The 25990-nt window shown below is 47.0% G+C and overlaps 1 protein-coding gene across 4 annotated transcripts in view; it reads left to right on the top strand.

Annotated features, from left to right (window-relative positions):
* Window positions 1-3016: 3016 nt before the first annotated feature.
* The window catches only part of VANGL2 (VANGL planar cell polarity protein 2), a 42640-nt gene continuing 19666 nt past the window's right edge, over window positions 3017-25990 (top strand). The window contains exons 1-2 of one of the 4 annotated variants that reach the window (XR_014542423.1): window positions 3017-3476; window positions 20060-20267. The gene's annotated coding sequence lies outside the window, so the exon portion shown is untranslated. Of the gene's footprint in view, window positions 3477-11850; window positions 12066-20059; window positions 20268-25990 lie in introns of those variants that run through there. The other 3 variants (XM_083590302.1, XR_014542424.1, XM_083590303.1) reach the window with 3 other exon arrangements.

Below are 25990 nucleotides of genomic sequence, written 5' to 3'. Positions count from 1 at the left end.
TCTTACCAAGAACCACTTTGGAAATGTGAACTTCCCTCAATTCCACACATTGTTGATGGCTCATTGTCACCTGTTGGCTGATGCAAAATCCAAGAGAGCTTTCAATTAAAAAAAAAAAAAATGCATTTGGAAAAGTATCATTGCCTGACAGTTCCAAATGTGAACAGTTCCAGCATCTGTGGTGCTGTGCAAAAATTGCAGGACGCACATTGCAGGAGGCTTAGTGTTCATGTGCATGCATGGCTATTATTTATCTTACTTGTTAAATTTATTTCTATACTGTCCTTCCTCAGAAGACGATAAGGCGGTTTACAACAGACAACGCAAATGCCGCAACGTAATATCTATGCAACGTTAAAAAATTAAAACAATTCTAAAACAATAATAAAATGCAGGTTCTTGGAACAGCATGAAAGATAATGGAGGAGAAAATCAGCAGCCGGATATCAGAACCACAAGTGGACCTTGGCTGGCACGGAAAGGATAGTAATGAAGGTCATCAGGTGACTGCATTTTATTTATTTAGGATTTGTATTTATACTCCGCCCACTAACCAAAGTTCTCAGAGCAGCTTACAGTATATTTAAAACACAATAAAACAACCACAATAGTACCACCACCTTGTTCTCTGGTGTTCCACCAAGTGCTATTCTGCAGCTGATCTCCTGTTAGTCCCACACAGGCCAGGATGCCCTTGCTGGGCGGCTGCTGCTGTGTATCACACAGTCCTGGCCCTGGTGGCTGATGCAGGAGGTGCTGGGTGGATCAGAGATGTCACATGCCTTCCTAGGCTCCTAGAACTCCATAAACCAAGCATAGGCAAACTCGGCCCGCCAGATGTTTTGGGACTACAACTCCTATGATCCCCAACTAACAGGACCAGTTGTTACGGATGGTGGGAATTGTTGTCCCAAAACATCTGGAGGGCCGAGTTTGCCTATGCCTGCCATAAACTGTTGGTCTGTTTAACTTACTTCTGAGTAAACATTTCTAGGCCCCGGCTACACAGCTGAACTGTAAGTCACGGGCTTGACATAGTTTGGCTTGCAGTGTGATCCTCTGCATGTTTACTCAGAAGAAAATCCCACTGTGCTCAGTAGGGCTTCCTCCTGGAGAAACTGTGCATAGGATTGGTTTTCAAAGCCATCAAATTCCTGGAGGTCAGGGCTGCCCATGGCTATTAGCCATGAGAACCCAGGGGCGGACTTTGGCAATCTTTTGCAATAAAGTGCACCATGCAAGCCCAAAAATGGATCTTCTTGATTACGGATATTCTCAATTTAGCACTTTCTTGATTCGGCACCCTGCGTGGGGAGGGGGGATTGCCGCACCACCCTAAATCTGGTGCTTTCTGTGGACCCCCCCTTGTCAAAGGCAAACAGCAGGGGAGGGCAACTGCATTCTGTGGGCTTTCTGGAGGCATCTGGTTGGTCACTGGGAAACAGGATTAGGCCCTCACTCTGATTCAGGAGAGGTGTTCCTATAGCTGTATTTATTTGGCAGTTACGTAGGTCCCATTGAACCCTGTGGGATTTACTTCTGCACAAATGACCTTTTTGGATCACATTGTTAGACTGAATTGTGATCAGGTACTAAACATCATTTCAGAGGCTTTAAAAATAATAATGATAATAAAATTAAATCTCTTTCTGCTTGTCCTCCTCTAGTGTCACCTTTCAGAAGCAAAATTGTGTGTGGGGGGGGAGAGATTCTAAGAATAAAAGTTTGGATTCCCAAGCCTGCCCCCTTCAGATTCCACCCCTCGCAATCCCATTCTACTCCCCCAGGAAAAACAAAACAAAACAGGTGCTGTAAAACTAGGTTAGCTAGTTATAAAATGCCCAGAAAAGAGAACACGGTTCTGCATAAAAGTTGCATGTGATAAAGAGATACAGTACACATTTGGAAATCAAATATACTGTTGATGAGATTCAGCTGGGTCCTACTCGCAGTAGACCCACTGAAATGAATGAACCTGGTTGTTGTTGATTAATTCAGTGTGTTTCTCTGTTAGGAAAAGAACACAAATAACAGCTTGCTGGATCAGGCCCATGGCCCATCTGGTCCAGCATCCTGTTCTCAGAGTGGTCAACCAGATGCTCCAAGGCTAAACCCACAAGCAGGATCTGAGCACCAGAGCACTCTCCTCTCCAGTGGCTTCCAGTATTCACACAAATCCTGTTGGCATATCACTGCCATTGTGGTCAATTGCCCATTGATAGCAATTGCACAGGGCACAGCCTGACTCCCTCCTTCGGCAATCTTCGCGGAGCTCTGGCACAGTGGTTGCCATTGGTTTGATTTGAATTAATTTTATAATGAATGATTTTAGAGTGTTGTGTTGTGTTGTACTGTTTTATTGTTGTTAGCCGCCCTGAGCCTGGCTTCGGCTGGGGAGGGTGGGATATAAATATTATTATTATTATTCTGCACCATGAATATTTCCATCCTCTTTTTAACCAGTCCAAGTTGGTGGCTATCATTACATCTCTAGGGGGCTTGAGTTCCATATTTTAAATAGATGTACAGTACAATCCATCGACACCAGGCGACAGGGGCACCTGCTCAGGCTGCTGAGCAAATGCTACCAACTACTGATAGGTAATTTCAAGGCTCCTGTTCCTCTTTTAATGGTAATTTACCTTGAAGCCAGACTTGGACCCAACAGCCCCTCTGTACTAAAGGAATATATATGTGGAGCTGCCCTATGTAAAATTAAACAGGGTACAGGAGCAATTCCCTGGGTGCTTTTTAAGTTTGGCTCCTGCCTTGGTCGTCTCCAGTTTATTTCCTAGACATCTCTCTCTCTCTCTCTCTCTCTCTCTCTCTCTTTTATTTTAATTTTAAAAGCGTTTGGAAAGGGTCAAAAGTCTGGAGGAGGCGAAGTTTCGCCCCCGCCCACCCTGCTTTCTGTCTTCCTTTCCCTTTAACAGTAAACCATAAAACTAATTGGGGCGGGAGGGGGGCGGGAGGGAGAGTGGAGGCAGTGGGAACTTCGCGGCGGAGACAATGGAAGCGCCGGAGGGAGGCGCGCGCGGGCCTGGGAACAGCCGCGGAGCGTCCACAGGTTCGAATCCTCTCCTGTTCACACGCCGGGAGACGCCGGAGAGGAGTGGATCCGGAGCTTCCAGTGTGGGCGGTGCGGCTGTTTGCAACGACTTCTCGCCTTTTCCCAAGGCGAGGGACCGCAGGCTTGTTGAATCCTTGTGCTCCCCTCTCCCCTTTCTATCTTACACATTTTCGAATTGGATTTCCTCCCCCTCTTCCTTTTTTGTAATTGCATGGAAAACGGAAGGAGACGCCCGAGAGAGAGAGAAAATTGGAATTTTGCAGGCAGTTTGGGTGGCTGGAGAGAAAGGGCCGGGAACGAACAAAAGCCGCCGAAGCAGGGAAGGAAAGGAAGCTGCTACGTCCGCCTTTGTCATACGCAAGCCCGAGAGCAGCAGGATCGGGGCCGCTGCTTGCTGGATGCAATGGTAATTCGGCTCGAAAGAGCGGCTGGGTCTTCCTTTTGTTTCCTCTACCCCCACCCCCTCGAAATCAGAGTTTTGTAAGGATGGCAAAGGAAGGGGCCGTTCCGTGTCTGCGCTCTCCCCCCCCCCCCCGGCTTTCAGCTGTGGATGTGCGGGAGGGGACTTGAGAGGAGCTTGTTTGAGAGGAGGGGGCAGTTGGAGGGGGGTGCTGGGGAGGGCGTCTGGTACGACTGCTGAATCCTCCTGCTCCGATGGGCCTCTGTAGAGCCTGGGATTTGCCTGGGTAACCTGTCCAGGGGAAACGGGGGCATCGATCGCTTTGCAAAGGGGGTGTGGGGTGGTGGTGGTGGGAAGCCTGGGAAATCTTTGCAATGGGGAGGAGCGGGTGGGGGAGGGAAACGGGTCTCGTACAGCGCTGGAGGGGGGTGGGCGGGTGCGAAATAGGCGTGGATGGTGGTTGCAGGATTGATTTGGCATTTCCCCCACTTCTCTCCCCCCCCCTCCCGCCCCAATCTCTACTAAATTGCATCCAGCACGTATCTTTAAAACTGGAGGAAGTGGCGCGCCCGGGGAGTGGGGGCGGGTTTGCTCCCCTGCGTGGGCTGGTCAGGTGAAATTTTGCAGGGCTTCCAAACAGCTGGGAGCTGTTGATTTTCCTGTACCCCCCCCCCGCTTTTTTAATCTGAATGATAAGAGTCTTAAACACACATGGGCGTGGGGAAACGGACGTTGGGAGCCCGGGGTTGCTCTGCCAGGGCCACGTTTGGAATGGTTTCATGTAGAGCATTGTGACTAAGGAGGGGTGTTTGGTGCAAATCGCTTGTGCAAACGGGCCCTGTTTGGCCAGGTAGCTGGAACAGTAACAGACCCAAACGCCAGAGAGCCGGCAGAGTGATCGGCTGGGCAGCTGAAGCGCAAGTCCGGCTTGTTTCTGTGCCTGCCTCCTAAGGCGTCATGGGAATGCAAGGCGGCTTCTTTGGCTTGTTGCCTGGCCGTGGCCGTTGGAGCGGCGGTGGCCTCCGAAGCCAAAGGTGTGCCTGGATAGAGCGCACAGATCGACTTGGGAGACTGTAGCCACGGTGGAACGCCTGTTTTATTTAGACCCCGAAAAGCTTCTCACGTGTGTGTGTCTGTGTATGAGAAAATTGGGTAGCTGCAAGAAAGACCCCCCAAAATGGAGGAATTGCCACCTTCTGTTGGATGGAAAGATGCTACGCCCTCGCCAGGGGCATCTTCCGTTCCTCCAAACAGGCGTAAATACCCAGAAGGGAAGGTAGGGGAATTATGGGCTGTTCGAGCACCTTTTCCAAAGCTACTTGGGGGTGGGCCTGTTTAGCACGGCAGCTTGTTTGCAGTTTTCTCCATCGCCAGTTGTTTTGCTATTGTAGCTGGACATCACTAGTTGAGGCAGTTTTTTTACTGCCACCCCCACCCCACAGTATATTTATCAAGACTCCTTTAAATAGCCATTTGTGGCAACATCCTGTGGCAATGAGTTCCAAAGATAGGCAGTACTTCCTCTTTTTGCATATATAAACATGGGAGCCTTGGAGGCCACTCCAGGCAGGATCCTTGATGAAAACTTTGTCTCCCTTTAGACCAAGACAGAGAAACTCCTGACTGCAGCCAGATACTACTAAGTCCAGGGCCGCCTAGTGACCAGACTAAATAATGGCACTATCCACATACCTTGATCTCTTTGTTTTAAAGGAACAATAATGAAATAAGTCAGCATTGTTGAAACATCAGGTCATTGATTGATGTTAGTCATTCATCACTAAATCTTGAAACATTTCCAAATAACTTGACCGAAGAGAGTGATTGTCTGCAAAGTATCATTGCTGGGAGCCTTGCAAGATGGCTTGGTAGTGTCTCAGAAAAGCTGAGCTTGCATTTGGCCAATTGCATTCTCAGGGATAGAGAAAAACACCAAGTTTTTGTATTCCACATTCAATTTGAACATGTGGGTGCTCCATGCTCCTTGCGTAGAAGCTGGAGCCCAGCCTTGGCCTGTTCACTGAGTTTGATATAAACTCTAAATATAGTTCTTGTACCAAATTGAACCGGCCCTAGAAATACAGTTGTAACTTCTGTTAGCTTGGAAAACTGAAGAAGCAGCTTTTCCCAAGATTGGAATGGGTGTTCCAATTTGTCTTCCCGTTTGCAATATAACTGATCCAAATCCAGTGGCATATCCAAAACCCAAGTTCTGTAGTTAAAAAGTGCAATGTTTGGGTCATGTTAAGGTTTCCTGTCCTGTGTGCCAATTTTCTCTGCTTCTCCATTTCCTTGAAGGTAGTGAGGGCTGATGGTAAAATGGCAAAATATATGGTAATATATCCAGCATGCCTGGAATTCTGCTGCTGTAAAATGCTTTGCACTGTCGGTCATGAGTTCACCTGGTAGGCCAAAAGCGAACTGGGGTGTTGTTCAGTTGTGCAACAATGTCAGAGCAACGGCAGACAAGGAGAGTATCTCGCTGTACCTGGGGTAGTGTCCCCCACAAACCAAATAGTGTCAACCTCCCAGTTCACCTAGATCAGCTGTGGACCTTTTCCAAGGTCTATCTAAAATCAGGGTGTAGAGACAAAAGGTTCCTTTCATGATGTCAATCTGTTTATTCTGCAATAGCCACAGGATAAGATTTTATTATTTCTCATGTCCTGCCTAGCTCCAGCCCTTTTCTTTCCTCATAGACAACATTATTAGACTTTATTCCCTTATTAGACTTTCCAGTTCACTTGGTGGCCCATTCTCAACAAAGTACTTAACAGTCATCTCTGAAGCATTACCAGGATATTTAGGCCGTCCTGATCTGAAATATATTAAAAGGTGGTGGATTTCCATAAGTAGCTGTTTGGATTCACTGAAACCTGCATTTAGATGCTGCTAGGTTCTGGAAGAATGTAGTACCTTAGCAATCTTCTCTAACTTGTAACTCTCTGCTTGTGTTTTGAGGGAGGGTTTTTTTGGCAGGTGTTGGCTATGGTATGGCCAAATTTTCTTTCTGTGATGTATTTAGCTACTGGGTTGAATCTTACCATTCTTACGAGAAGACATTGGTGTCGTCATGGTCTAATTATTTTCCTTTTAATCAAGGTCACCAAGGGTTTATGGTCTGTGAGGAGCCTGGAACGAGCATCAGCAAAAGGGTTTCAGTGTTTAAATACTAGCTAGGCACTTCAGGCTTTGTTTTTTTGTAATGTTTCTCTGCTTTGAAAAGAGTTCTGGCGTAGAATGTTGCTAGCATCCATTCTGAATCGTGTATTCTACCTAGCTTGCCGTTGTTTGCTGTGTATGTTGGCATCATAGAACTGCAAACATGGGGCAGTGGAGATCGTGTCCTTTATCTTTGTAAAGGCAGCCTGCTAATCTGATCTCCCAAACGAAGACGTGATGGATTTCAGTAATAGGTTTAGAGGATGTGCTTCTGCGGGGTCGTCTTGCACATATCAAGCAAGATAATTCACATTTCCAAAAAAGGGTGGTAGTTCTGCTTTTGAGCCTCTGATAGCATTTATCTTCACCTGGCATGTCTTAATTGTTGCAAGAACTTTGCCTCCCTGAAAAACGCATTTCTCCTTGTCTACCTTGAGTCCAGATTCATGGATCTAAGTCAAGACTGTCCCCTGTGTCCCCAATCTGTCTTCTAATAATGTACCTGATTGATGTCATCCATGAAGACCTCCTTTTATGCCTTGGACAAGTTCCGTCATCTTCCTTTGAAAAATCTCAGAAGCTGTTGCAATTCCAAATGGCAAGCGTTGAAGAGTGTGATAGATGGCGTCGGTGTATAACTCGGGTATTTGGTGCTTGCCAGAAACTGCTTGAGGCATCCAATTTAGTAAATACTTTGGTTCCTGTCACTTTTGGGAGAAAGTCCTCTAGTGATGGTAGCACATATTTCTCACTGGCTACAACTTCATCAAGCTTCTTCAGATATATACAGATTCATATCCTCCCCCTCCCATTACAGTGGTACCTTAATTCGTTCCGGAGGTCCGTTCTTAACCTGAAACTGTTCTTAACCTGAAGCACCATTTTAGCTAATGGGGCCTCCTGCTGCTGCTGAGCCGCCGGAGCACGATTTCTGTTCTCATCCTGAAGCAAAGTTCTTAACCCGAGGTACTATTTCTGGGTTAGCGGAGTCTGTAACCTGAAGCGTATGTAAGCCGAGGTACCACTGTATTGGAACCATCGATGCACACTATGGACCATACGTAAACAATGTCCCTTCATCCATCCTGTTGAGTAAGGGATAGGGAGTCTAAGGGCTGTTTTGCATGGTTTGATGTCTAAACAAAGCTGTATGCACAGAATCTCCTCCTGTTAGCAGGCCAGTTTCTCCAGCCACACACTGTCCCATTCCAGCAGTCACTCTGCGGCTGAGGAGGTTATGTAGTTATGACCCCATATCACATGCATGGCAAACATATAACTGCTCTTCTTTGGTATCATTGTGCTTTAAATATATAGTATGAATGTGAACCTACCAAGGATTCCAGAACCTCCCCGCCCTGGATAAGGCAGAAGCCCTTTTACACATCCATGGGGAAACCTAGGCTCTCTTGGATGCTCTGTCGCACAAGCAAGGACAAGCTGTGTGTCTTTACCGAATGTGGAGCCAAAATAAAAATGGTGTTCTCCTGCTGTGGTCACTTTTTGCTTCATCTGGGAATGGTGTGCAATAGGAAAATGGCCTGTTTGTGTGCGCTTCCTGCATGGCGCTCTTACAGCTGAACAAGTGTCTCGTTTTTCCACCCCTTACCTTTCTCTTATTGCTGTAGAGTGTTTTTAAGAATATCCTAGCCCAGCTGTTGGATCACACCAAAGGTCTATCTAGGCTAGCATTCTGTTCTCCCAGGGGTCAAGCAGATGGGAAGCCCACAAGCAGGACCTGAGTGTACTAGTGACCCCTGGCGCTGCAATTTCCCAGGGAGGAGATTTCCATCTCCTTGTCATATCCTGCTGCAAGGTTTCTTCTTGGCTGATAGTTTGTCTGGAGAAGACAATCCATGAGCCCAGCTATGGACAACACGCTAAGTCCAAACCATGGCTTAGCTTGCAGCAACGCAACAGGAACCGAGGAGGAGCAAAGTTTGCGATCTCCTTTCCGGGAGCTTGTGGGTTTGCCCGAAACCATGGTTTGGCTTGGTGTTACATGCGAATGGAACCATAAATCACTTGTGTTTATGTATCTTCTTCCTTTTTCCTCCCGGATAAATATTGAATTGCTAATGGATCCTTACACCTGGGTTGCATCTTGTTGCCCTTCTGGTTTTTTTTTTGTTCTTCTCTGTATTCAAAGATCAGCCTTGGCTCTCTCTGCGATGGGAAAATGCTCTCCCGAGTGCACATTGGAGCTTTTTATTTGGTTCCCCCTTCAGGCGTGAACATAGTAATTGCTGAGAAGGTGCACAGGGAGAACTGCTTAATCAAGGAGCCCTGGCTGATTGCGCTGGGACTCTTTTATTTGGCTCTGGGGCTGATCCTGCTCTCGCCTGACTTGGCACCTGTGCCTCCATTGAGGATGTGTGTCAGTGTGCAGGATCCTGCTCTCTTGAGTTTTTTAATTAAGCCGTGACTTAGCTTCAGGCAGAAGACTTGCTTGAAACCCATCTGGATTTTTTAATTTAGGTGGCGATTGGGGGAGCTGCAGCTTCTTTGCCCCCTGCTGTCTGGAGTGGTGTCTTTAAGCAGGGAGAGATGTGGGGTCTCCACTTTGCCTGAAATCCCTGTTTCCCAGCCCTAGAAGCGCAAAGGGGGGGCAGGGGTTCTGCTTGCTTATAGGGGATGGAACATTGATTGATTATTCTACATGCTGCTGATGAGAATCTTGGAATTCTGAATGCTACATGAATCCACCCTGTTGGGGATTGAGCCTTGGACCTTCTGCATGCAAGGCAGGTGTACTGCTACCAATCTATGGCTCTTCTCTATCTAGATCAGGGGTGGCCATCTCCTAAGAGACTGTGATCTACTCAGAGTTAAAGACTGGCAGTGATCTACCCCCTTTTGAGGGGTTCGGGTCAAACATGTTGAGCTTTTTTTAGGGAGCCAGTCTTGTTGAGCTGCTTTGGGGGGAGCCAGTGATCTACCACTAGACATCCAGTGATCTACCAGTAGATCATGATCTACCTGTTGGACATGCCTGAAATAATGACTGTGGTTTCTTGGAGAGCTGGGCTGCAGAGGCGAAACTGAAGCCCCGTCATGAAAAAGGCCCAATCCCAAGGCAGCTGGCATTTCAGTGCTTTGTAGCTGAGGCTCGTGAGAGATGTTGGCCATGGTAGGCCAACCTTCTATAGTAGTAGGCAGCATGACTCCCCTCCAGATGTCATTGCACTCCAAGTACCACCAGCCCCTGCCAGCGCAGGCAAAGGCACCATGGGAGTTAATAGTTTCAGCAAGAATTGGAGGGAGCAGCCTTGGAGAAGGAGTGTCGCTGCTGCTGTGTACTGGGAAGAGGCAGGGGGGTGAGGTGAGGTCAAGGGTCGGGGTGGTGCAGGGGCACTGCCAGCCCTGCTGGTGCCCCTGCCAGCCCCAATCTTACTTCCATGGGAAGTGGCAGCAACTTCTCCCCTCAATAAGGAGATGGTTGAGTTGGAAACAGTGCAGAAAAGTGTGAACAAAATTCCTAAGAGGATGGAGCGCTACTCCCCTGTGAAGAAAGCTTGCAACGTTTGGGACTTCATAGTTTAGGGGGAAAGGCAGGTAAAAGGCGACATGATAGAAATTTATATAATTTGCATGGCACAGAGAAAGCGAATAGAGAGAAGTTTTTCTCCCTCTCTCGTAACACTAGAATTCGTGGACATAGAATGGAGCTGAATGTTGAAGGTGAACGTCAGGACAGATGAAATACTTTTTCACGCAGCGCATAGTTAAAACTATGGAACTCCCTCCCCCGAGAGGCAATGATGGGCACCAACTTGGATAGCTTTAAAAGAGTATTGGACAGATTCATGAGGCAGAAGGCTAGTGATGGCTACTAGCCGTGATCACTATACTTCTGAATACCAGTTGGCAGGAGTTGAAGCAAGGAAGAGTGTTCTTGGGACCTGTGTGTGGGCTTCCCGTTGCGGCATCTGGTTGTCCATTCTGAGAAGAGGATTTGTGACTAGAAGGGCCATGGGCATGATCCAGCAGGCTCATCTTATGCCTTCTGGGCCAGCCACACTTAGTAGGCTACAGGCTGTTTATATTTGCTCTCTAGAATACTCTGTTCTGCTTTATTGGTAAGAGTTGCCATAGAGTCTGGCTGTTGCCTCAAGCCAACAGCCCACCCAGTCCAGCATCCTGTTCTCACAGTGGCCTGCCAGATGTCTTTGGGGCAGTGTTCGAAATTCGGCAGGTGCATTTTGCACCTGGCTATCGGCCACTTGAGACCAAGTGAAGATGCCCAGGTGTCAGGATGGTACCTGACGTCTCAACCTTCTGGAGGTGCGTGCCTTAGATCTTACCTGTTTTCACACAGCAACAACACATCCTGTAGAATTCTGTCTGTGATATTTTAACTTCACAATCGGAATGAATTTCAGGAACCAAAAAGCCGTATTGAAAAATACGACCTTTGAGCCATCTGGCCCCAAAATGGCAACTAGACATTCTGTTTTGGCAGTTGTAACCCTGGTTTTAAGGAGTCATTTGGCACCTAGCTTATGTACCTGAGTTTCTAACACTACTTTGTGGGAAGCCCAAATGTAGGGTCTGAGCACCACAGCGCATTTATGTGTGACACTGTAATTTATGAGGAAATAGCAGCCTCTTTGGCCTGGTTTTCATTGAGGTGGCTGACTTTTGTCTAGGCTGTACCACTAAGCTGAGGCCTCACCTGATGGAATGCCTCCCTCCCCAAGTTTGTTTTTAAAATCCCGCATGAAGGTTGTCAGGGAGAAAGCTAAGCAATAACCTTTCTTCTTGATCTGCTAGTTTCCTGTGGTCAATGTTTTGGTTTTAAAAAAGAACAAAAAAAAAAAAAACCAACAACTCCAGAGTGTTGGAATTTTCATTTTATTGCAGGAAAGAACGTTCCATCATGTGAGCTGGTCCCCTTCAGTCATGAAGTGAGGCAACTACCTATTGTGGGAGAAATGGCCCTTTGGTTTGCAGATGTGCTGTTTTCCTGCACTGGTTTCTGTGGCAGGCATTTTAGGGTGATGATATCGGTGTGAATGCAGTCTCTGTTGTCTAGCAGGGAGCCTGCCATGCCACATTTCAGGCCTTCCATTTTAAGGGTTTTGTGTGGGGTTTTTGATCTGGAGATAATGAGGTGGTTGCCGGCAGCCCCTCAGTCAAGTGTTTTCATTTGCTGGGACGGCCTGTTGGAATGAGGGCGGGTGGGGGGGGGCTGGCTCTGTGTGGGAGATCTCAGAGCTGCAGATGGTGTGTCCTGTTGTGGTGATCAGCCTGCAAATGACCGTGAGGCAGGGGAGGGGGGCAACTGATCCCCCTCGCTGCTGCTGCTGCTGCACTGGCAAAAACTGCTCTTGTGTTTTCCTCTTGGAAATGGAGATAATGGTCGTTGGGGAGTATGGAATTCTGCCTGCGTTAGGGGAGGAGGAGGAATTCCAGGACTTGACATTTCTGAATGTAAGGTACTAGCTTTTATCGCTGGCTGCTGTGATGTGTGTTTTCTGGAAAACTTTTAACTGTAATGTCCAATGCCCCCCCCCCCAAGAACAATCCTGCTTAGCCTGTTTATTTTATTTCACATTTAGTAAGCAAAGCTAAAAACTTTGCAGCTGCCATGCCTGCCTGATATTTTTGCAATGCGTTGTTACAGAGAAACAAAAGTAGTAGGAAATTTTTGGTCCCATGACGCCAGCTTGCTAATCTGTACGATTCTCCGTTTTAATCGCAAAACAAGAGTCTTGTGGCGCCGTTTTAAAAGACAGACAGTTTTTATTGTGGCAGAAAAACACTGGAACCAACTTGGTCACATATGCCTCCATAAAAGCTGAGGCACTGTTGAATCCCTTGGGCGTTTAGGTTCCACAATACTATTTTTCTCCCCCTGCTGCAGCAAGGCTACCCTTCTAGAACTGGCTGTAATTATAAAATTGTGGCCTTTACCTCCCCTTTGGTGTACCTGTGGGACTCAGACCCTATCCCTCTCATCAGCCCTGCTATGCACTCTTGTCTCTGCAGTTCTTGCTTTGGTTTTAATGCATCTTTCAGCTGTGGTGTGTTTTTTGACTGGACGGAGGACAGAGAGATGAGTGGGTTGGGGATGTATGGGGAAACTGCCTTTTGCGTGGCTGGTACGTAACTTTCTGTACAAAGGGGAGGCTCTTGCCTCTTGCTCTGGCTGTTCCCAATTTTGTCTTTTGGCCTGCCCACCAGTGGCAGTGTTAGAAACTGGGATATATGTTAGGCAACAAATGCCTCCTTAAACCAAGGTTACAGTCGCTAAAATGGAATTTCTAGTTGCCAGTTCGGGGGCAAGACTCTTCTAAAGTCTTATTTTTCAAACGATAGACTGTGATTGGTTCTCAGTTACACATCTGGCTAGTTCAGATGACTACCTTGAGCTAGGTTAAGAGCTTTGAGAGAGCTTTAAGAACACCATGTCACTTGAACCAGGGACAATCCACATATATATTGGCCAATTCCAACCTCTTTTTCTTAACGGCGACTGCTCCTGCTCAGGCTGCACAGAAAAAGCAATTTGGTTCCTGAACTTCATTCCGATTGTGCAGATAAAATATAACCGAGGGAATCCTACAGGGTGGGTTATTAGTCTGCGAAAACAGTCCAGACCCTCCTGGCGAGCAGTTTCTAGTCTAATTAATTTAGTTTCTAATGGAAAATTGACACCTTTCTCTCTAAAGGCTCCCATGTTGTGAGTAATACTTGAATAGAGTTGTGCTTTGCCGCACACTTGTAGGGGCAAGAAAAAGGTGAGACATTTATATGGAGAGAAATTTATACACCTAAAAGCATGTGGTGTCATCCTAAGGAAGAGACAAGAGGTGGCCTGTCCTTTTGGAATAGCTTTGTTGTGGTTTGTGAATGTGCTGGAGAGATAGATAGATAGAGAGACATAGAGGAGCAGTTTGCTTTCGCCTTATGTGCAGAGGCCTGGGAGTCTTTCTCCTTCTCTTCCCCATCTCTCTCTCCCCACCCCCCCCCGCCTGCTACTGTTCTAACAACATCTTTGCCCCTGTGGTTGGTGGCAAGGGGGGCCAGCCTGGTGTTGCACGTTCTCCACGGGGGGTGGGGCTGGTTGCAAAGTGATGGACGGGAGGCGAAGATGACCCTATTGTGCAAACCCAGCTAGGCATGCTCATTTCCTTTAAGCCAGAGAAAATCCTGCTTGGGAGCGCCGTTTAGCACTCCTGCCTGATGGCTACAGATGGCGGCAAGCAGAGGACGGAGAGTGTGTGTATGTGCGCATGTTTGGGGTATAGCCATGAGCACCTCAGCTGCGGAGGCAGGTGCTGAGCTCCTGTATTACTGCAGATTTTGTAAACAGCTCCCACCTGTTTCTCCCATCAGCAGGTGCACAGTGGGCTGCCTCTCTTCTTAATGCTACAATAGACTTTTTTTAAAAAAAAACAACAACAGAAAACTCTTTTGCTTAACAGATAAAAACACAAAGAGACAGCTGGATCAGTCCAGTGGGCCCATCCAGTCTAGTTCTTACGTTATGTATTTTTGTATTGTAAACCGCCCTGTGGTCCTTGGGTGAATTTAATAATAATAATATAGCATCCAGTTCTCGCAGAGGCCAACTCCATGTTTGTGGGAAACTAACAGGCAGGACCCCAGCACAGAAGCAACTCTTCCCCTCCTGCTGTTTCCAGCAACTGGCATTCAGAAGCATTGCTGCTTCTGACTGTGGAGGGCAGAACATAGCCATCGTGGCCAGTTAGCCCAGAAAGTCTTGTAGGACCATCATAGCTCCTGGCTGGGGCTGATGGGAGTCGTAGTCTAAGATGCCTGGTGGGAGCCAGGTTGTCAAATGCTGCCCTAGTTGAGCTTTGGGATGCGTTGTCTTGCTCTGGTTTGTCTTCCCGGTGCAGGCAGAGGAATGCCTTTGTTTCACAAGGATGCAAGGAGAGGCCTTCTCAGTCACGTCTGTCTAGTCCAGCAGTGGCCTAGCAGATGCTGTCAACCAAGGCAGGCTCTGAGGGCCGCCATCTTCCCTCCTTGTTTGCCCTCTCTACCTTGTACTCAGAGCTCCCTCTAATCATTCTATTTAGATAGCACGCCTAATTTTCCTGGGTGGGTGCATCCTCTTTCCATGAGTTTGTCCACTCCTTTAAAAGAAAGAAGCGATCAGACTTGTCGCTATACCGTGCGGCGTTGAATTCCGTGAAAATTTATGCCCCAACTGTGCAGTGCATACAGTCGTACCTCAAAAGTTGAACGGAATCCATTCCCAAAGTCCTTTCAACTTCCAAAATGTTCAGAAACTAAGGCGTGGCTTCCGATTGGCTGCAGGCACCGCAACACTCACTTCTGGGTTTGCGGCGTTCGGGAGCCAAGACGTTCAACTCACAAGGTGTTCGACTTACAAGGTACGACTGTACCATGGTTCCTTCTTTTGCACCTTGAGAGAAACCTCTTTCCACTGCTGAACCTAGGAAACTACCTGATCCTTGGATGAACAGCCCACCTGCCTTGCCACTATCTACTCCCAGCAGCGTTCAAAATCCACCAGGTGCATTTTGCACCTGGCTGCCTGCCACTTGTGACCAAGTGAAGATGCCCAGGTGCCAGGATAGCGCCAGATGTCTCCATCATCTGGAGGCGTATGCCTTGGATCTTGCCTGTTTCCACATACTAGCAACACACCCTGTAGAATTCTTTCCATTATATTTTATCTGCACAATCAGATCGAATTTCAGGAACCCAAAAGTCTGGCCCCAAAATGGCAACTAGGTATTCCATTTTGGCGACTGTGCAACCCTGGTTTTAGGAGCCATTAGGTGCCTAGCTTTGATATCTGAGTTTCTAACACTGATCAACCACTCACCTGTATTCACCATTATCTATTCCTAGCTAGCCAGGTCTTGAGCAGGAAGAAATCTTTCCCATCACTGGAAACGCTTGGGATTGAACCTGAGGCCTTCTGCAGTCAGAGCAGACACTCTGCCACAGAGCCAGATCCTTTTGTTGGAGAACCTGCTCTCTCTCTATGGCCTTCGCAAGGCTGAATTGGTCTTGCTCAATGTGAGAAGTTGCTCAGTAGTAGTAATCCTATCCCGCTGGGGCCCACCCTCTCTCTCCCTTCTTCTGCAAAATGGGGGTTTTCAAGTGGGTTTCCTGCATTAAACCCCAAACATTTAATCAATTGCCCACATGCTGGCTCAGCTTCGGCCCTGTGGGGTTCCGAATGCAGAGGAAAGACCCCCGCGGGGGCAGCTCCTGTGTCAATATGTCCTGCTGATGTGGTCGCATTCAGGCGAGAGCCCCTGGAGCGCAGAATATCTGAAATTGTTCCCAAGAGTTGCCCTGTGTGTGCATATGCAGGAAGGGTTTGGTTCATCTGTCGTATTAATGTGGGTTTCCTAACCCGCCCACTCACCCGGGGAACTCCTCTTTGCCTTAGCTGGATCTGCACTGATTCTCGCCTTCCTGGAAGATTTGGAAGTGGGCGGAAAGGGAAGCTGTTCCGATCCGCTTCACTTCGTTAGCTGGGGAAGAGCCCACCCGCTTCTCTCACCCCCGCCCCCAGATCTATGATAATTACGCCTCTTTGGGTAACTGTTGCACCAATAACTGTCAGCTCTTTAAATCGACGAATTAGTAGAACGGTGACGAAGCGGCTGCTAATTGCAACCAAGAAAACCCCCAAGTTAGTTAGTCTACCATTATAAAACCATGTAATTAAATTCCAAACTATTGCTTGCAATCAATTATTTACAGCCAGCCGTGTTATGCAGACACAAACAGACGGCAACCAAGGGCGAGGGACCAGATGCTTCGTCTGAGCTTCCTGGTTCTGGAGCACCAGAGAAGAGCCCCAAAACAGTGGCAAATTACTTCTTTAAATTGAAGCAAAGAGACAAGCTCAGTGACTCTTAAAAAAACCCAAAAATGGATGATTCTTAGTTTTTAAAATGCAGTTGTGGTGCCGCTACCCAGAACACCGGAAGATGCTTTGTATTCGGTTCAGCATCTCATCCATTCAGCGGAAGACTATCCGTTTCAATTGGGAGGGTCTTGGGCAGAAGGAAGTCTCCTCTGTCAACTGGCAACCTGATCCTTTAATTAGATTTAATTAGAGATGCTGGGGCTTGGACCTGGGACCTTTTGCATGCAAATCATGTATGTGCTGTGCTGCTGAGCAACAGTCTTCTTAAATGGCCAGACTCCTACAGGACCAGAGAGTACCTCGCCAGCTACTTTTTGTTTTTATATGGCACTTGGGGTGCCAATTGGAGCACTGGCAGGGAAGGGGCTGCGGCTCAGTGGCATCTCTCGATAAAGCTGGGAATGCCCCCTCTCTGAAACGCTGGAGAACCACTGCTGGTCAGTTTAGTCAACGGTCAGACTTGGTATTTCTGGCATCCCTGTATTTCTTAATGTGATTACCATGTTGGATCAGGTAAATGGTTCTGTTTTTGGTCATGGCTAGTCTGGCCCCTCTGGGATGAAGCTCCCAAGCAGGACATGGAAGATGATGGCCCTTACCTGAGTGTTTGTCCTCGGCATCAGACCTTCAGAGGTACAGTACCACTGTACATGGAGGTTCCATTTTAGTGATCTTGGGACATAGTGGTTGGATCTCTTAAGCCAAGTGGCCACCAGCTTATTGTAATGGCATAGCTGTGCAACCCCAGCAGGACATTTGCTGCCTGCCAGACGTGTGTTGCAGCCTGCCAAGTGACAGTCTTAGCAATCCCTGTGCGTTAGCAATCCCGAGTATGCAGTTCATAGAGGTGTCTGGCCTTGTGAGTGTGGAGGTTCCACTTGACTATCATAGCAATTAGCTGGTCAGTACTCCAAGGCTTGACGTGATAGCCTTTCGGCACTGTGCAATATTCAGCTATAGGGCAGCTATCATCAAATGCAAGGCAGTCAACTGACAGTAATTAGCAGGTCAATAGTCCATCGTCCCGGCTCTATAGACCCTTGGGCTGTCTCGCCTTTCACGTTTACTAGCTCTGCAAGAAGAATCAAATGTGAATTTGTTAATAGTTGAGTTGTGAAACTGAGTAACAAGGTACAGTGGAATATGCTGGCTGCCAGACTGCTGTAATAGAGTCATAGAATTGGATGGGACCCTGAGGGACATCTAGTCCAACCCCGTGCAATGCAGGAATCTCAGCTAAAGCATCCTGTCCACTAGTTACTTCTTTGAAGGCACCCGCCCAACCACCCCAATAAGAACCCCAGCCCCTCTCCAGCCCAAACCATCAACTCTTACTTTAGAAACCAGTTTGGATGAACTCATTCCTATTTGGCAGCAGAAGGAAGCTGAGTCAAATGGGGATGACCTCTTAAGTGAGCCCGTGCCAATCTGGGGCCCTCTAGGTGTTTGGACCACACCTAACCCATAATAACTTGCAAGTTTACCTGTAAGATTACCTTACCCCATATATGCCTGTTATGACTGTTTTGATTTGCAGAATGCCAGGTTATAGGTAACACACAATATCCATTCTGTGTTTGTAAGAAATTGAACTTTGGAACTCCCTGCCTATTGATGTCAGGCAGGCAGCTTCACGGTTACTCTTTTCGATCCATGTTAAAAAAAAATTTGTTGAGGCAAACCTACCCAGATATGTAGAACTCTGGCGGGTGTTTTAATCTGTGTTTTAAGCTTACCAAGTTTAATTAAAACAAAAAAAATTTTTTTTCCTTCCAGTAGCACCTTAAAGACCAACTAAGGTAGTTCTTGGTATGAGCTTTCGTGTGCATGCACACTTCTTCAGATACATGGTGTGTATCTGAAGAAGTGTGCATGCACACGAAAGCTCATACCAAGAACTAACTTAGTTGGTCTTTAAGGTGCTACTGGAAGGAAAAAAAATTTTTTTTGTTTTGACTATGGCAGACCAACACGGCTACCTATCTGTAACAAGTTTAATTACTCTCTGAATGTTTTAAGTACAGTGGTACCTTGGTTTACAAACTGTTTATAATCCGTTCCAGAAGTCCATTCTTAAACCAAAGCATTCTTAAACCAAGGTGTGCTTTCCCATAGCAGTGGGGGACTCAAATTACAAATGGAACACACTCAACAGGAAGCAGAACATATTCTGCTTCCAAGGCAAAGTTCACAAACCGAAATACCTACTTCCGGGTTTGCAGCGTTCTTAATCTGAGTTGTTCATAAACTAAGCTGTTCTTAAACCAAGGCACCACTGTAGTTGTTTTCAGCTGTTGTTTACTGATAATTTCATTGTTTTGTTCTTTTTGTAAACCACTCTGAGGTTTCTTTTGCATTCATGTGTTTCATAAATTTTATGAAACGAGAAACAAAAACATCTCATTAGCCCACAGAATCACAATGAGACATATCGTCCACAGGGCTCCAGGCCCCTCCTTTTCAGCTGAGGCGGTGGGTGGGCGGGGCCTGTGGACACCTCCTGTCTTTCATATACCAGTGACTTGGAAGGGCCAAAGGGCCAAAACACTTGATTCCCTGCCTTTTGGAACAGTCTGGACACGCCTTGTCTTGCAGATAAGTCCAGAGACATTGCTAGGCTATAAAGTGTCTGGAGCCAGCAACTTCCAAGGCTGGTTCTTTGTTGTTGTGCATTGATGGCCTGGAGGGGTAGAGAAGGAAGGGAGGAGGAGGAGAAATGACTCCTCCAAGTTCACAACTATTTCTTCGGCTGGTTCCCTGGAGGGAAACCTTTATGTGCTATATCTGACTACGCCTGCCTTGCAATGAAGCCCTTGTTGCGTGTCCACTGGATAGGCAAGTTCCTCTGGAGTGTACCTAGGGTTTGCAGCCTTAGTTTCTGTGCTGTGGCATGGATGGGCTCATACCAGTGTTTCTCAAACTCTGGTCCGCAGCTGTTGTTGGACTACAACTCCCATCATCCCTAGCCAGCAGGACCCAGTGGTCAGGGATGATGGGAGTTGTAGTCCAACAACAGCTGCAGACCAGAGTTTGAGAAACACTGGGTTATATTCTGCTCCTCCAGGCCAGGAGTGAGACTGAGCCACCCTTGTAAAGTATTAGACAAAAATGATGCTGCTTAACCTGGTGACAAAAACAGAATGCAGAGCATTCCACAAAAGGGGTGCCACTGCAGAAAAGGCCCGTTCTTTTGTTGCCACCCTCCAGACCTCTCATGGAGGAGGCACACAAGGAAGGGTGTCAGATGATGAATGCAGAGTCCAGGGTTGGTTGTTATGGGGAGAGGTGGTCCTTGAGGTACCCTGAAGTCCTGGGGTAAACATGGTGCAGATTGAGAGTGCAGCACAATACACGAAAGGGGGCTTGTTTGTCTCCCATCTTGTGTTCCATTCCTCATGTCTAGTGTACTTACGATGGTTGTTTACGGCCAGTGGCTTGAACAGCAATAAGATGATCACTGAATGACCCTCCTTATCCCAGGCCCAGTGGAGGTTGTTTTCTTGCTTGCTGATCTCCCATTTCGGGTTTGGTCTTTCCACAGCTCGCTTCCGGAACCCCTGCATCGCGGCCGTTGTAGATGTTGAAAGCTGGGGCTCTCCCCACGGAGTGGGACGGGGAGGGGGGTCTGACCCCAGCTGCTGAGTATTTTGAAGGCTCCATGATGCCCAGCCACTTGCAGGACTAAGTGGATGGTGGGGGAAGGCACTGGACCGTCAACCGTGACTGCGCCTTGGTGTGCCACCAAGTTGGTGAGTATTGCTTAATTGCTTAATGCAAGACGGGGGTTGCGCATTTGGAGTGCAGACCTCACGGTCTCTGCCCTGTCCTGAATTTGCTTTTCTTTCTTTTAAGTGCATTTCTGTCTGAGAGAAGTGTCTACCTGCTGACATCTTGGAGGTGGGGGATTGAAGACTCACAGGCCTGAGAGCTGAATGTAGCCCTCCAGGCATCTCTTTCTGGCCCTCTGATCTCTCCCCCAGGACACATGTCTCATCCTAGGCGTTTCTGATTGGTTTGAATGTGCTCTAAAATGCCGATAGATAACACTCTTGCTTGCCTGCATGGAGGATGAAGAGGGATTTGAGTGTGTTTAGAAACTAGCCTATTATACAAAGATGAAATCTGCATTAGTTGCTCTGCGCCACGTACACCTCTGGCCTGCCCTCCACCGGCATTTTGCTCTTGGAAGGTTGTGTAGAAGGGACTATGGATAGCTCAGGCGGTAGAGCATGTGACTCTTAATCTCAGGGTCGTGGGTTCAAGCCCACATTGGGCAAAAGATTCATGCATTGCAGGGATGACTCTCATGGTCCCTTCCATTTCTACAATTCTGTGATTCTGTGGCCCTTGGGCTTAAAATATTATTTGCCCTTCTTGGGAGGGTCTAGAAATCCTTATGGTAGGAAGATTTTTTTATTAGTAATTATTATTTATTGTTCATAGTAGGTAAAGGTAAAGGGACCCCTGACCATTAGGTCCAGTCGTGACCGACTCTGGGGTTGCGGTGCTCATCTCGCTTCACTGGCCTAGGGAGCCGGCATACAGCTTCCAGGTCATGTGGCAGCATGACTAAGCCACTTCTGGCGAACCAGAGCAGCACACGGAAACGCCGTTTACCTTCCCGCCAGAGCGGTACCTATTTATCTATTTGCACTTTGACATTGGCAGGAGCAGGTACCGAGCAACGGGAGCTCACCCCGTCATGGGGATTCGAACTGCCGACCTTCTGATCAGCAAGCCCTAGGCTCTGTGGTTAAACCCACAGCGCCACCCGCGTCCCAATTGTTCATAGTAGTTTTGATTAAAACCAAAACCTAAAAAGATTAAAAGGAATAGTAAGGGCAGAGAAGTGTGTGTGTGATGTGCATTTTGTCTTAGCTGCTGTTTTTGGAAATGGTTTTTTTTAAAAAAAAGTCAATAGTGAGTTCATGAACCAGGAAGAGAGTTTGGTGTTCAGCTTGCTGTGGTTTGTCCTCCTAGTCAGGATGAACCTCGTGGCAGTCAGTGAGAGGATGTCTCTAGGACCAAATAAATCTTGATTATACGTCTCTGCCCAGAATGAGGCGATGAGCTCATGGGCCTAAGATTGCAAGTTGTGTTCATCCTTTATCTGCTTCTTGGCTGTAGCCCTCTTCAAGCAATCTTTCGATGCTATGGACAAGAGGGGTGGTGCTGGGCTCCCTAAGCTTCACACCTTTGCATGTTGAACAGGAAAGTCTGAAGGGGATTACAGGTGGTACCTTGGTACTTGAACGGTTTAGTTGTCGAACAAATCGTCTCCCGAACATCACAAACGGTTTGCGGACATTTTTTGGAAGCCAAATGTCCAGCGCGGCTTCCGCAACTTCTGATTGAGTGCAGGAAGCTCCTGCAGCCAATCGGAAGCCGCGCCTTGGTTTTCGAATCGTTTTGGGAGTTGAATGGACTCCCGGAACGGATTAAAATCAATAACCAATGTACGCCTGTAATTTCATATCTTGCCGAATGTGCTTCAAAGCCTCCACTGGTTTTTCCTTGCGGGGAGATTCCTGGAGCTGCAGGAGACTCCTAGCTTCAGACAGTCACTCACCATGAGTTGAGAGGGTGATGGGCTGTGAGGGCATGAGAAAAGACGAACCTGGTGTCTGCATCAGACCAAAGGCCTGTCTAGTCCTCTGGGAAGGACAGCTCAAGCAGGGCATGAGGACATCAAGACTCTCCCCACTTGAGATTCCCAGCAACTGGTATTCAGAGGGGACCACCTCTGATACTGGAGTAATGTACAGCCATCATTAATAAATATGTACCCTCCAGACATGGTGACAGTGACCCTCCCTCCCTTGTTTACTTAACACTCAGTGGGTTGTGTGTGCCGGTGTGTGTGTGTGTGTGTGTGTGTGTGTGTGTGTGTGGGCACCAACGAAAATGCTTGTTCTGTTGCCAGCCCTAGCTCAATGTTTCCTAAACTTCCAATCTGTGATATGGTTTAAAAAAAGAAACAAAAAATTTCCACTGTTCAAAATCAGTGGATACCTGACGGAGGTTGTTTATTTGACTTATTTTGCTTTTGTTTGCTAACATGCATGTATACTAATTTCATGTTTCATGTAAAGATTTGCAAAGTTTTTCCATTCACCCAAAGTACCCGAGATCAAATGTTTGCATGGGTTAGAGGAAAAGCATAAAGTTCACTTAGGCTACAATCCTATAAATAAAAAAAAAAATAATTGTCCAGTAGCACCTTAGAGACCAGCTAAGTTTGTTCTGGGTATAAGCTTTTGTGTGCATGCACACTTCTTCAGATACACACGAAAACCTATACTCAGAACAGACTTAGTTGGTCTCTAAGGTGCTACCGGACAATTATTTTATTTTTATTTCATTTTATTTCAACTGCGTCAGACCAGCACGACTACCTACCTGAATCTACAATCCTATAAACACTTAAGGTTACTCCCACTGAGTGTAATGGAACTTACTTCTGAGTTGACATGTGCAGGACTGCACAGCAGGTTTTTAAATGTTACAAACATATTAAAATCCTGACTTCAAAATTATTTTTATTGCACTCCTTGTATATATTTTAAAGTGTGACGGTTAAATAGTGCATATGCTTCCTTTCTTGGTTTAGGTTTTTAAAGTAAAAATGTCACTCAAAACTATTTAACATTTATTTTAACAGTTCTTAAGAGCTATGCACATAAAATATATGTACTTTCCATGGAAGTTTAGCTGGAAAAACAGTTGGTTACAAATGTGATTTTAGACTTGACTAGGTTTCTCAGTTGCACTTGTTTTATGCCACTAATTCATTATTTTTTTTAAATGATGTATTTCTTAAAAGTGGGTTTTCTGCCCAAATTTTCTGCACAAGTCATGGGCATTTTTTCTCTTTGGATGATGCTCTGCAGAGGTTTCTCCCCTCCCACTCCCCACTGCTGCTTCCGGTTGCTGAAGCATGTTTGTTTTGTGACTTCAAGGCAGAGGTATGCCAGTTCATGGCTTGAAAGGTTTACTTAAAATAATCTCCTGTCCTTGGCTAAATAAAACTGGTTCTCCTCCATTTGACGGGAGACTCTGGGAATTGGAACTGGCAACTTTCTGCAGTTGCAGAGCATGTGTAATTAAGTCCCCAGGCCTTGCAGGAGCTTTACACCCAGATCAGCAGCTCATGCAAAACCACAGTGTGGCCTTCTCTGAGGGCAGGTAATATCTACTCTGATGCATCTGGTGAAATTTAAGCATTGTAGGGTGAAGAACTGTGCTTCTGGATGAGTCACTGTTCCGGGCACACATCTCCTGAGGGCAAGTAATCTTGCCACACTGCTACAGAGGATTATTAGGTTGCTTCCAGTAGCGCATTGTTGAGGTCTGGTAGTATGACCCATTAATTCCCCACCCCACCTGGAGGCTGGCTGGAAGGAAATTAGGCCAGAGAATGACCCGTGGAGAGAGGCAGCCTCCTCCAAGTCTGGGTAATCCTCCTTCAGGACAGACTGCACCATGTAGTCACACCCTATGCAGCTGAAGCTGCCTGCTCCCCAGTGTCAGGAAGGGGGCTGGACCAGAACAACAGCTCATTCAGAGATGCAGTGGGAAACCTCCTCCCATGTCTAGGAAACTAGGAAGCTGCCTTGAATAAGCCATTAATAATAATAATAATAATAATAATAATAATAATAATAATAATATTTTATTTATATCCCGCCCTCCCCAGCCGAAGCCGGGCTCAGAGCGGCTAACAACAGTAGAAGTAACACAGCATTCTAAAATCAATTCAGAATCAAATTAATGGTTTAGTATTGCTTATGCTGACTGGCGGTGGCATGCCAGGGCTTCACCAAGTGATATTTTCCCAGTGACCTTCTGTACGCAGAGCGGTTACAGTGCCACTGAGCTGCACCCCAACGTCCGGGGCCTCACAGGAATCACGTTAATGTAGCTTAATTTTCCACCGCACATCCTTTGGGACTGATTCCTAATCAGAGCCCTCCCCAATCCCAGCTGGGTGCTGAGAACAAGAGAGGGCGCCTTTGGTTTTTTATTTTTGGCTTTTCCACTGCCATGCCTTCCTCTTTTCCATAAATCTCCCCCAGAGACACCGCATAACACTGTGAATAAAATTGAGAAAATGCAATGCCCGACCCCTGGTTCTTTCCAAAGAGGCCCCTCGTCCTTTGGCCTGTTCTAAATTTTTCATCCTCCTCCTCCCCGCATCTTCTGCTGCATTGTTTCTTAAGAAAACCCTCTGAATCCCTCCAAACAAACCTTGGAAGGGGGGTGGGGAGAAGGCGGGGAGGCAAGGGAACACTCCCCCCCCCCAGTTCCTCCCCCGCTTCTGATTTAGTTCGCTTTGGATGCTGGCCTGCAAGCTCTCAGGCCTTGTTGCCATCGCCTAGGCAACCAGGGTGTGCATGTTTGCAGGGCGAGCTTTTGTTTCCTCTTGTGATAAATGTGCAAGAAAACCTCCTGGCATCTTGCACAAAAGGCCACTCTCTCCCCGCCGCTGCCCGTTCTTCGTCCTCTTTCTTTCCCCTCTCCCCATATTCCCCATTTCGTCTCTTCGAGGCGAAAGAGTTTGGACAAGAGCAAAAATTCCATCTCTTCTCCTCACTAAGCACACACCCCACTTCCTTCAGTGACATGAGTCCTATTCCCTGCCTGCGCTTTGGAGGCTGCTCTGTGAAGGGGGAGGTCTGCTGATTGCACATAGGCCCTCCCCACAATTGGGAACAGAGCGGGATAAGGCCTGCCCATGTGCCACAACCCCACCATACCGTTGTGTACTGAGGGTACTGAGAGTTGGGATGAGACGCTGCACCCCCCTAATTCCTCTTCTGGAGCAACAATTCCCAGAGTGGTTTATCAATTCCCTCCTCACAGGGAACCTTGTGAATTGTAGCTCTGTGAGGGGAACAGGGGTCTCCTAACAACTCTCAGCACCCTTAACAAACAATGGCTCCCCTCCCAGAATTCTTTGGGAGAAGCCATGACTTGATAGTGGTATCATAGTTCTTTAAATGCACACCCTCCAACATTTCTCTGATGAAAATAGGTTCATATTATTTAATAGTAATAATAATAATAATAATAATAATAATAGTAGTAGTAGTAGTAGTAGTAGTAGTAGTAGTAGTAATAATATGCATGCATACATACATACATACATACATACCCACCCCACCCATCTGGCTGGGTTGTCCTAGCCACTCTGGGCAACTTCCAACATATAAAAAACATAATAAAACTGTAGAGTTGTCTTCGGATGTCTTCTAAAGGTTGTATACAGTGGTACCTCGGGTTAAGTACTTAATTCGTTCCGGAGGTCTGTTCTTAACCTGAAACTGTTCTTAACCTGAAGCACCACTTTAACTAATGGGGCCTCCCGCTGCCGCCACACTGCCAGAGCACGATTTCTGTTCTCATCCTGAAGCAAAGTTCTTAACCCGAGGTACTGTTTCTGGGTTAGTGGATCTGTAACCTGAAGCGTCCG

Source organism: Podarcis filfolensis (assembly GCF_964270895.1).
Source record: "Podarcis filfolensis genome assembly, chromosome: 16".
NCBI classification, from domain to species: Eukaryota; Metazoa; Chordata; class Lepidosauria; order Squamata; family Lacertidae; genus Podarcis; species Podarcis filfolensis.
This window is presented reverse-complemented; position numbering and strand designations above follow the sequence as displayed.